The sequence below is a fragment of the Nematolebias whitei genome, chromosome 14 (assembly GCF_014905685.2).
Source record: "Nematolebias whitei isolate Nwh7 chromosome 14, NemWhi1, whole genome shotgun sequence".
Classification (NCBI taxonomy): Eukaryota; Metazoa; Chordata; class Actinopteri; order Cyprinodontiformes; family Rivulidae; genus Nematolebias; species Nematolebias whitei.
Window position 1 is genome coordinate 15,744,076 of NC_056511.1, and position 13,142 is coordinate 15,757,217.

The following is a 13,142-nucleotide window of genomic DNA, read 5'->3' on the forward strand; positions in this document are numbered from 1 at the left end:
AAGGGAAGAAATGACAAAGGAGAGAGAGAGAGAGACAAAAAGAGTATCAAAAAATGAATTATGCTAAATCAAAAAAAATAAATATTCCCAAACAACAGTGGTGTATGATTTGGTAACATCAAAGTTCATGCTCAATAATCCAGGTAAAAAATCCATCAAAGTTCAGTCAGGTCATTTGGACAGTGTCTTATTTGTTGAGACGTTTCGTCCTTCATCAGTCCGAGGAGCCACAAACAAACTGAGTTCCACAAGCAGCACACTCCCATAGTGGACCAACCAGTTTACTGGTAATAAGATGGTTTCTGGGGCCCTCCCTCTCCCCCGTCGACTCCTTTGAGGCAGCCATAGCCAAAGTGGTTCAAAACATCAAAGTTAATGCTCAATAATCCAGGTTAAAAGTCCAACAAAGTTAAATCAGGCCATCTGGACTTTTTGTTGAGACGTTTCACCCTTCATCCAAAGGACTTCATCAATCCAAGGAGCCACAAACAAACTCATTCCTGTAAGCAGCACACAAAAAGGGAGTGTGCCTATCTGTCAAATGTACAAAAACATGAAGTATGTCATATAATCTGTGTGTTCAGCAGTACCAAATATACCTTGTACAGAGATGAGCGACTCGTGAGACATTTTAAATCTCCAAGAAGACAGAAATATTGTCTCCTGAGATATGTGTTTGTACGTTTGAGGTGTTAGAAACTGCACAGATGTTACATTATTCTCCAGTTTTGTTTTTTCACTTCCTCTCTCAAAACTAAGTCTGATTTCTGTATTTGTGACTCTAAATGTCTCCTAAACCTCCTCGAACTATTTGCTGCTGATCAAATTCTTCTCTGAAGGTGACGAATGACCCGAGTTTCTTATCAAGGTGCTGACAAGCCGCTCACATGAGTACTCTAAACTTTAGCGCAATCTCAGCAGATAAGCAAAGCATCTTGAAAAAGGTTTGAAGAAACTTTCCCTCAATGCGGTAACAATAAAAACATGCCTGATTGAAATTTTTATTTTTGAAATGTCCGCATCAATAAAATTACTTCAAATGGCATCCACAAAAAAATCAGTCATTTATTTTGTAGTTAGGTCCAAGCTCATGGATGAGCTGCAGCTTGTTTTGAAAAGCAGGAAGTTGTTCAGCTTTAGTGTGATAAAATGGATATTTGCATCTCTGGCATACGATAACAACAGAGAAGTAAGTCTACCATGAATAAAAAGCTATTAAGCAGTAAATGTATGGCTGTAACTCTTGCCAAGTGTTTTACACGCGTCTGTAAAATTAACTGAGTTATACCCGTTTTTGTGGTTTCTAAGATCACTTAGTGGTAGCCATCTTGAATTGATTAACTCCAAAGGTTTTTCAGTCGTAGATGTAACTCCATGCAGCGATTCTTTTCTAGAAATTCATTAAAATCTAGCTATTTTGCTAGCTCTCATACAGAGTTAACTCAAAGTAGTTAATGGTTAAATTTTAAAGTAAAATTTTCCACAGTGTGTTAGTACTGAAGATCAGTCTCAGCTACTACCACAGCAAACTTTCGGTCAGTATCTATTAAAATTATTGACTTATAGCCCCTGTGATGGACTTGCGACTAGGAATGCGTGAGATATGCGGTACACGGTAACAGACGTTTAGCTTATGATAGAGATCTGTATTCTACTAGCTAACCACAGTAATTCTGTGTCTGGTGTAAAATATAAGTTGTCAGATTTAATCGTTACATTTGTTTGAGTTGAAAACTGTGTGTAAATGGTGTAAAAGTCTTTTCTCCGAGAGCGAAGTAGTGAAGATACAAGCTAACTACGGCCGACTTGCCGTACTGCTGCCGTATTCGGGCGCATGCGCAAAACGCCGTGTTCCATCGAAAGTTTAAGTAAGCATTGGTCAGCTTTAGGGAGTGCATTTGTGATAAATAAAAAGGGTTAAACCTGCTCTCTGATCTGTAAAAGAACGCTGTGTTGTGCGCTTTTACTGCGTGACCCTGTCTGGTCAAAGCCACAGAGGAAACTGGTCGCCATTTTGTGTCAGCTCTCCTTAAAGTGAAAGGAGACATCCACTGGAGGGTTAAGTGTTTTCAGTGTGAAATGCTGCTCTGTTGCTGTTCATTTCTTGAGAATACTGGAAACTGTTAATAGTTAACAACATATTATTTTGTTTAAAACCTATGGCTAAAACTACATTTGATATATTTTGCACTGTTTGAAGCCGTCCATCCATCCATCCATCCATCCATCCATCCATCCATTTTCTTTACCCGCTTATTCCATTTTGGGTCACGGGGGACGCTGGTGCCCAGGTCCAGCAATCACTGTGCGAGGGGTGGGGTACACCTTGGATGGGTCGCAAGTCCATCATGGGGACACGTAGAGACAAACGAGACAAACAACCATTCACTCTCTCACTCACACCTAGGGACAATTTAGAGTTACCAATCAGCCTAACATGCATGTTTTTGGTCTGTGGGAGGAAACCGGAGTACCTGGAAAAAACCCACGCATGCACGGAGAGAACATGCAAACTCCACCCAGAAAGGCCCCTGGACCGGGGTTTGAACCAGGGACCTGCTCGCTGAGAGGCAGCAGCTCTACCAGTTGCGCCATCGTGCTGCCCTGTTTGAAGCCAAATACTTGATTTGTTTTTTTCTTAAAAACTCTCTGGACCTAGTAGTGGAATTTTCTTAACCGAGATTATTTTGTGGTATAGCAGTTTTCTAAATAAATGATGGCAAAAGGACACCATATGCTTTTTTTTTCATTCCTATTGCAAGTTTTATGTATACCCAAAACATCATGATATATACAGTATATATCGTTACGGCCACAATAGAAATTGGGATATGAATTTGATGCCATATCGCACTTGCGACCTGTCCAGGGTGTACCCCTCCTCTCAGACAGTGATGGCTGGATACGGGCACCAGTACCCGCTACCCGAAAAGGATGAAGCGGGTAAAGATAATGGATGGATGGATGACATAGCCAAACTGATGTTTAGTAAGGTCACTTGGCTGTGGCAGCCACTTTGAACCCAGCTGACTCCAAAAGTTAATCAGTTGTAGATGTAAATTCAGAAATTACTTAATGCCGATCTAAAAAACTTTTTTTTTCCCAGTGGTTTATTAGATATTTGGTAACAGATATGGGCAGAAACATCATTTTTCTGCCTTCGCCATTCAGTTTTGGGTGAGAAAAACTAAACAAGTGCGACGTATTTCATTAGTTTGCTTTGTAAGGAGAACAAAAAGGCAGAATAATGGACTTTTCATTGCCACACACAAAAAAAGAGCTGGCTGCCGGGGCTGGGGATCGAACCCACGTTCACCGGTTCAGGCCTACAAGCTTGTATCGATACAAGCTTCCTCACCAGTCTCTTCCTCCGTGGAGCGGAAAGACCCTCAACACGAGCATGACCTCTATCACAGGAGTCTTATTATCGCTAATAACACAGCAAACAGCGGCTGAAGCGCAAAGTTTACACCAAAAGCAGAAGAAAAAAGCCGCCGAGAACATTTTGACTCACCATTTCTTGGTGCACTCCAACACGAGCTCCTGATAAGAAGCCACGAACTGAAACTTGGACGCCTTTTTACCAACTCGCTGCAGTCTTTTCCACACCGAAGTCATAGCTGCTGCCGGCGAAATGAAACTTCACGCGCACAAAGAGTGAATAAATATATAAATAAGTGAATAATAAGGCGGGTTAGTCCAACGGTTCTGCTCCTTATAAGGTTTTCCTCCTCTTCCTCTCTGCCGCTGCTGATGAGACTCGCGCAGGCTGTGACTTGCGCTCATTTGAAATTTTACTCAAATTTATTTTATTTTTTTTTAAATCACATGCCAAAAAGGAAACAGTCGTGGGTTTTTAAAGTCCAGCCTGGTTGGCTTTAATTTATCTAAACCAGAACCTCCTCAATGTGAAGTTAGGTTGGGGAGGGGGAGAATGGTTCAGCTGTCCCTCTGCTTGTAACACTGATCTGCTTCCTCTTGAGTCAGTCAGCCCTGCCTCTTTCCCTCAGACAGACAGACAGACAGACAGTCAGACAGACAGAAAGTCAGACAGACAGGATATGCAAAGAGAGTCTGTGGTGATGCAGCAATGCAAAGTTCTGCAGACTTTGATCCTGACTGTATCTCAGGAACAACCTTATCAAGCTGCTTCACCTAATTATCAATGCTGAGGCAGCAGACACACCATGTTTTCCTGTTTTATTTTCTATATACAGTTTTTTTTTTAACTACTTCTGCATACTTTGTGATGTTTTATTCCAAAGGTTCAAATCATTCAGGAGGTGGGTGCTATATAGGACTTTTGGCTCTTGTAACTTTTAAAATTTCTTGTATTTTAGCTTTTATTCAGCCACTCGTAGGTTTTAGTCTGCCTTAGACTTTAGTCAGCATTTACTACTTTTGACATGCATTTAACTTCTCGTATATATATATATATATATATCAATCATAGATGTTTATCTTTTTAGAATCTCAGCAACTTTTAGCTTTTAGCTACCACTCTATAGTTTTATATAGGCCTGTCACAATAACAAAGTTTGCTGGGCGATAAATTGTCTCAGAAAATATTGCGATAAACGATAATATTGTTTGAAATTTGACAATAATTAGTAATGTCACATTTAAGAAGAAATGTTTAATTTGTTTTGCGTGTAGTACCTTTTGTCGACCACCGGATGGTCGTATAGGACTGTTTGAACTGAAGGATGGATAGTGAGGGAGCAAGCAGTGTGTCTCTTTAAGAAAATAGGAGGGAGGCACCTTGATGTGACATGAGTTGTCTCTCCTTCCTTTTTTTCCAGTTCTTAAAATGGCAGACGCTCAGTATGGTTTGAGCTCTTTAGCATAGCATTTTTCACACAAAGCTTTTAATAAAAAATCAGTAAACAAGTTCTCAGCTTCTTTTTGCAGAGAAAAACTTTTTACACAAAGGCACGGGTTTCAACGGTGAATTTTGGAGCTTCGACAAGACGGAGGTTTGTTCCCTGAGGTCGGCCTGTTAGCTTAGCTTGTAGCTTAGCTTCTCAGCTTAGCTGCATTTAACGATTCAACAACGCGATTTTGAACGGTTAAAATGGATTTTAAAGAGAAAGGGAGGGGTCAGTGAAGAGCATCGGAGTTTTATCATCCAGTGTCTTCAGTTGAAAGAGAGAAACATGAAGAAAAAGAAAAGAAAAATGAAAATGAGGTCGATAATTTTCATTTTCATGTGATTAATTGATTTATTGTTTATTGCGACAGACCTAGTTATAGATTATGTTCTTATGCTTTTATCTTTCAGTTACTGCATCTTGTTTCTATTGGCTACCATTCTACTACTGTTTAAACTAGCTAACTAACTGTTTTTTTAATGTCCAGAGGACCAGATTGAACTTTTTTTTAGATGTTTTAACTGGCATTAATTATTAAGCTTTGCTGCAGCCCGATTATTAACTGGTACAGGCAAGAGAGAGCACATTACTCCGGTTTTGGCCTCCCTTCACTGGCTCCTGGTTCACTTTTGAATTTGTTTTAAAATCCTTCTATATGTTTTTAACTCTCTGAACACCTGACCCCTTTTAGCTCACTGATCTGCTGCAGCCATATGTCCCACAGCGCTCTCTGAGGTCAGCAGACCAGATGCTTTTACTAGTTCCAGGCACTTGTTTTAAGCTCAGACATGACAGGGCCTTCTCTGTTGCAGGTCCAAAACTGTGGAATAACTGACCACTGCATGTCAGGAAGGCTCCCTCTCTCACTGTTTTTAATTCTCGTTTGAAAACTCACTTTTATTCCCAGGTTTTCAACCCTGTATTAGTTATTTTTATTCATTCATTCAACCTTTATTTACAGGCTAGTCTCAATGAGCCACGAAGACTCATTTACAAGAGGGACATGATTTTAACTTGTCTGTTGTCTATAATGTTAGTCATTTAGTTCTTATTTTTACATGTTTGGATCTATCCGGTGTCCTTTGCTTGTTTTGTTTTGCTGTACAGCACTTCGTTGGCCTTGATGCTGTTTGTAAGTGCTTTATAAATAAAGTACTATGTCATGGTATGGTATGGTATTAAGCTACTTTTAGCTTTCTGTTAGCATGTTGCTACGTTTGGCTTTCAGCTTGAATTGAACAATTAAAAAAAAAATTGGTTTACTTTTTGCTTTTAGTTAGCCACTTGCTACTTTAAAATTTAAAATAAGCTTTTAATACTGGTACTTATAGCTAACCTTTAGCAACTGTTTTGCTACTGTTAGCATTTAGCTAGCCTTTTGATACTTTAGCTGCCATTCTACTACTTTTAGGTTTTAGCCATTGTTTTATCTTTTAGTTTGTGTTAAACTAGATTGTAGTCCTTTTAGCTAAAACTAAAAAGCTAAAACTTAACTTTTCAAGTTCAAGTATCTTTATTGTCATTCGCATCACGTGGTACATGAGGTGGAACGAAATTGTGTACTTAGGATCCCGGTTACACACAAAAATAGCAACAAAAAAAAGTATAAAAATAAACAGTATACAAGGATCTATGATATAAACTAAGATATACACTAAACAAACATTAAACGGTACACTAAAAGATCTAAGACGTTAAACAGTAATAATGTAAATAATATGGTGTATTAAGCTGCAGCCCGACAGACTTTTATTATGTTTAGCTAACGTTTTGCTACTTTAAGCTGTTTTAACATCTTCGTCTTCGGTGAATGTCAGCAGCACTCACTGCATTTCCAGTTAGCTCTGAAAGCTTCCATCGTTCCCAGGCTGAAAATTGTGCAAACTCACAGTTTATATACATGACTCAAGTCACTTCCTGAGTTCCAGCTACATCACCCGGAGTGTGTGCTTCATTCAGAGAAGATGAGATGTCAACATGTGTGTGCGTGCGTGTGTGTGTGCTCAAGTCAGCCAGGGATTTTCCTCAGTGAGGGCAGGAGTGTATTTTTAGGTGGGGTAACAGGGATCATTTCTGGACGGACAGAAGCAGCTGGGTGGAGGCGTGTGGTGCAGCGGTGGGGGAACAAATCCCTCATGACTCAGAGTTGGTCCAGTGTTATATCTTTGGCTCTCTCCCTTACCATGCACGCAACGTCCTCGATTTTTCCTCACCGACAGCCGGGCATCACGCAACAAGTTGTGAAAGGTTGAAACATGCAAAATGAAACCACCTCACCCAGAACAAACCCAGTAAAGGTGCCAGCTTTGTGTTTGATGTTCCATTATTTAACACCATTAGTTTGTAACATGGCTTTTATTTTATGTTTTGCACAATTTAAAACCGTATTTAAAATAGTTTGTGGTTATATATTTTGTACCAGAGCTCATTGGTTGTTTTGTGTTTCTTATCAGGCATTTCATTTAATATTATAATAGTTTATTTTATCTTTTTGTGGTTATTCTTAGTTAACTTGGACTGGTTGACAGTTTTGTAACATTGTGAAGCATTTTTTAACCTCATTGAAGTAACTGTCTCATTTGGACAACATTTTGGGCAAGTTTGGATTGTTTTTACTGTCTTGTCTGGTCATTTGTTGGTATATTTAGTTGGTTTCTTCCTGTTATGAGAAAGAATCTGCCCCCTTCAATTAACTACCGTATTTTTCGCCGTATAAGTCGCACATTTTTACATAAATTTGCAAGTCTTCGACTTATACATCGAAGCGACTAATATACATTTTCCCCCATATTTATAATCCAATTTTTGGCTGAGATCTGATGATTTCATTCATTCTGGCATGGAAAATATTGAATACTACCATTTTCAGCCGCTAGAGGGCCCTCGAGTAATATGGCAATATGTATTTTTTAATACCATTTTATTTTCACTTGTTCTTCTCAATTTGTATGCATAGTTTATGATTGTCTATTGTAGGCCTGTTGCAATAAACAATAAATCAATTCATCGCATGATAAATGAAAATTATCTACCTCATTTTCATTTATCGGCTTTATCGTTCCTTCATGTCTCTCTCTTTCTACTGAAGACACTGGATGACAAAAGGCTCAACTCCGGTGCTCTTCACCGACCCCTCCCTTTCTCTTTTATCTTTAAAATCTGTTTTAACCATCCAAAATCACGTTTTTGGATCATTCAAAGCAGCTAAGCTGAGAAGCTAAGATACAAGCTAAGCTAACAAGCCGACCTCAGGGAAAAAAAACCCTCCATATTGTCTAACTATTTTTCTTAAAGAGATACGCTACTCGCACCCTCACTATCCATCCTTTGGCTCAAACAACCTTATACTGCCATCCAGTGGTCAAAGAAAGTACTACGCTCAAAAAACAAATTAACCAACATTTCTTCTTAAATTTGACAATAATTGCTATTTATTGCAATAATTTCTGAGACAATTAGTCGCCCAGCAAAATTAGTTATCGTGACAGGTCAAGTCTATTGTTGTCGATTTTTGAAATGCAGCTGATTTGACCGTCAAAGTGCTAAATATTTAGCAAGGAAAAGTTCAACTGGGACACATCTGTGCTATAATTTCGAGCAAGCAAATAATTGTTTTTAAGTGTTAATCTTGTTACATTCTTGTTAAAGTCCTACCGTGCACGCTCCCATGGCCGCCATATGTCAGCCAATCAATTTTTGGTACAACACCGGCCCACGTTTCCGTGTGGTCCGCGGTGACGCACAACAAACACGACACTTCTGCAGTGACGCATAATAGATGCAACTTACACAGCGAAGTGACGTATTTATGTTTTCCCACTTTATTAGACATTTTTGAACTGATGCGACTTATACGGCGACAAGTACGGTATTCTTATCTGCAACTTTTACGCCATCTTCTTCTTCATAAATGGGCCTGACCAGTGGGCAACCACTTTAAAACACATTTTCTATTTTTCTCCTGGTTTTTTTATTTATTTATTTATTTTTGCATTTGGAAGCCATTGCTTTGCAGCTCCTCCACTCCCAGCTAACCTTCAGTAAAACTATTTATTTTTACCACTCGCTTGCTGAAGCACACTGAAAGTGTTCAGGATGCAGTGAGCAGGTGTCATCTCCAAAATAAGCAGAAACACTGGGGAAGAAAACAATTGATCACATAGAGAACCATTTTCAGGCTTCCAGTTTGACCGTCACGTGTCCAAAGTTTTCCATCGTTTCTGATAAGACTGCAGCATGTGTTCATTATAAATAGCGTTTGACATTCTCCTCAAACGTTCATCCACAGCAAATGGACTTCCCCGTCCTGCTGCTTTTAGGATGACTCCATGTAGCAGCCTCTGACTGGAGACTGAGCCCTCTGTTGGTCACGTCCGTCTGACTCCGGTACAAGAACACGGCCCACAAAACACTCAATAATCGTTGTGTTTCTGCTCGACGGGCGATTTAGAGTTTGAGACCTCGTTCAGACCAAGGAGTTGTCAGGAGTTTCTGTAGGACCTGCTTGGAGTTCTTGCAGCAGTTTCATAGCAGGTTTAAAAGTTTCCTTTAGTTCTAACAGGCCTTTAACTTTACGCAGAAGGCAACCATTTGAGGCCTGGGGGTGGGGGTGGGGGGTTCACGTGACGTAGTGGTTAGTTGCACTGATGGGGAGGCATGTCAGTGCAACATTACAATTTTTCAGTACAACAAAGACTTTATATAAACTGCAACATGTCGTCTAAATGTGTCCCTGTCCTGCAGTTTGCGTTTAGTTTCTATCTGAAGCACAAGAAAATTGTGTTTTTGGGGAAAAAAACAAACTGGTTTCTCAGATTTTCCTCGAATATTCAGAATGAAAGGATTGTTTTTGCCTCTTTCGCCTCTCTTTTAGTGAATCTTCCCCTCGAGGTTTCTATGTAGACAGAATTCCTGAACGTCTCATGAAGGTTTCCACATTTCAAGGTGGTGGAAAAAAGCGTAACGTCTCAGCCTCATGGATACTTTTATATGTTTTGGTTCAGATTTTTTTTTAAACTTGTGTTTTTGATGAGTGAAGTGAGTCAGACAGACAACACAACGTTAGCATTGCATTCGGATCGGTGACAGCTTTGACTGTTTACTGCGTTGGTTTTGAAAAAGATGTCAACAAAATCAGAACCAGTTAGAATTTTTTTAAGTGATTCTTAATTTTTAATATTTCAGTATTTGCCAACTTACTGCCGAAAACCAGAATGTCCTGTAACGTAAAAAAAAAAAAAACTCCTAAAACTTAAAATATTTCAAAAGTTGCTGGATCTCACCTGGTCTGAAGCAAAATGTGTATTTGATCCAGTTACATGAAACTTTTAAAGAAGATCTCATGTGAACACTTTGAGTTAAGAACATAAGGGAACAACAAAATTTCATCAGCTTGTATTGAAAATGTACACATGAACTCAGATTTGTACAAAAGAGGCACAGTTTTCACAAAGTCCTAAAGAATATAAAGTGAGATTATATATTTAAAAAAAAGTAAAAAAATACCAAAAAATGACAGTTTCTTCCTGGGTGTCGTCTTTAGTGCAAACTAATGAAGTCTTTGAAAGAACGCTGAGGGAACAGTTGCCTCATCCTCATCTTCCTCCTCTATAGTTCATCCTCCTCTTCCTCCTCCTCCTCCTCAGAGTATCCATTATCAGCCGTGAATGAGGCCTCACCCTTGTATTCCTGGATGTCCTCATGAAGAGACCACAGCTGGCAGAGGAGGGACACGTCCAGCTGACGCAGACTCACCTGCAGCAGGAAACAAAAGCTCTGGTCAGACTATAGCTCATTTACCTGCCACCTCTCTGGTATATGCAAAAATAAAAACAATAATACAATAAATAAAAAAATGACTGAAGATGCTTAAATGACAAAAAACCATAGCCTGTGTGTGTGCTTTATTTATATATATAATATATACATATATATATACATATATATATATATATATATATATACATATATATATATATATATACATAAATACATATATATTTACCCTCTTAATACCAGCAACCAGCTCTTTTCTTGTCCTACTCAGCTCCTCTGAGCTTCCAGACCTGAAGGCAGTGTTCCTGGCTTCCAGCAGGGGGCGCACCTCTGCATTCAGCCAAGGTTTTCTGTTTGTGTAGCTTTTAACATTTCTGATGGTGAAGACGGTGTCAGTACATGTACTAATGTAACCCAGGACTGAGGATGTGTATTGGTCTAGATCAAGCGATCCTCCATTTTCAGCAGCTTCTCTGAAAACCTGCCAGTCTGTTCGGTCAAAACAATCTCTCAGTATGGGGCCACTGTCCTGGATCCAGCATCTTTTGTACCGGTCTGGAGCGTCTCAGCGGGGGCATGTCAGCAGGAGCCAGGAAGACTGAGATGTGGTCTGACAGTCCTAGATGGGGGCGGGGTTCGGCTTTGTATGCATCTTTTCCGTTGTGTAAACACGGATAACATATGTGCATTTTTATTTTCAAACTTTGCATGGAGTAACTTGAAGTGAAGCCACATACATGTGGAGATGAGCTGCTCACCATTTCTTTCCTGAGGAGCGCGAGAGCAGCATCCAGTCCTCCTGGTTTGGCTGTCGGAGCCTCTCTGCCTCCTCTGCTGCTGATTTCTGCCTGGATTCGGGTCCTCTTAATGTGGACCTTCTGCAGGTCCCTCCAGGACCCCCTGCTGGAGTTCAGGATGCCGCTCAGGCTCTTGGGCAGCTGCGGCAGACCCTCTGCTGGGTTAAACCCCGCTGCTCTGTGGAAACTCCCATTCATGTTCAATCTGTTTCCACACACACAATGACACAAAAACCCACTCAGGACAACAGCGTCACACACAGGCTCATTGTAAAAGTAAACAAAGCCACGCGCAGGATACAAAGGACTGGTGGGTACAGTACGACTTCCGGTCTTTGTTTTGGAGCTCCGTGTATGGGAGGGCTTTCAGTGGCAGCGATGTATGAGAGGCCCTCTAGGACATAAAGTATCTTAGATTTGGCATGCCCCGAACAAACCGAGCCAAACAAATGTCTGTTTTCTGAGGGAAATACAACAGTTACAACCAAATTATGTCACACAGGATAATTTAGTTTGTACACTTCCATTAAAGAAAGGAATTTTCAGAAATAACTTGACTAAAGCAATAACAAGTAATAGATGACTGATAAATCCTGACAGATCCTGTCTAACTCTGAATGTTAGGAAACACCTTGTAACTGTGACTTTCCTTCCCTCCATTGATTACAGTGACATTATTTACATGAACGTTCCTACAAGAACCCTGCAGATGTTGGATGCTGTCTATCATGGTGCACTAAGATTCATAACTGGCTGTGATTATCATACCCACCACTGCACCCTGTATTCACTGGTTAACTGGACATCATTAACTTCACGCAGACTCTCTCACTGGTATATTTTCATCTTTAAATCACTTCTTGGTCTGCTGCCTTCATACATCTCCTCCTACATGTCTCTGCGTGAGTGCAGCTACGGAGTGCGCTCTCAGGACATTATTACCTGCAGTGTTCCCTCAATGAGGACTGAACTAGGCAAAAGGGCCTTCTCCTACTCCGCTCCTGTTTCATGGAATATCTTACAAAAAGTTCTGAAGCTCTCAACCTTGACCTCTCTAAGTGTCTTTAAGAATCTGTTGGACTCCTGGCAGGGACCAATGCAGACATGTTCCTGTTTTTAGTTTTCTATATTTGCCTTAGAATCTAGCTGTTTTTTGTTACCTTTTTCTTTTAGCCATCCTATTTGTTTTAACAAAAATTAATAAAAAACTGAAGTATGACTTTTTATAACTGTTTATTGTTGTCGCTGTTGTCCATTGTTGTCATCATTCTTTGTTGAAATCAGGTCTCTCTTGTAAATGAGTCCTCGAGGCTCAATGGGATTTACATGTCTAAATAAAGGTTGAATGAAAAATAATGGATTTTTAAAAAGCATTCATATTTATTAAGAAAATTTAATGTCACAGGTTCTTTAAAACGAAACAAGAACTTTTTATCTGTTAACTCAATATCCAGTATTGACAAAAACGATCGCTTCATATTTCTGCCAGCCGCATGCCTAAATTAATCCAAAAGCAACTCGTGCACTTTAAACATTCTGATCTGAATTCAAGTGCATTTTTGAATCAACTTTTAATTCAACTTTAAACAACGATACAGGCAGAGAGAGAGAGACAGAGAGAGAGAGACAGAGAGAGACAGAGAGAGAGAGACAGAGAGAGACAGAGAGAGAGAAGCTAACTAAACCAAAGTCAGTGCTC

The 13,142-nt window shown here is 39.8% G+C and overlaps 1 pseudogene; it reads right to left on the reverse strand.

Annotated features, from left to right (window-relative positions):
- Positions 1 to 11,641, reverse strand: part of LOC119420850 — a 22,684-nt pseudogene extending 11,043 nt beyond the window's left edge.
- Positions 11,642 to 13,142: the final 1,501 nt, after the last annotated feature.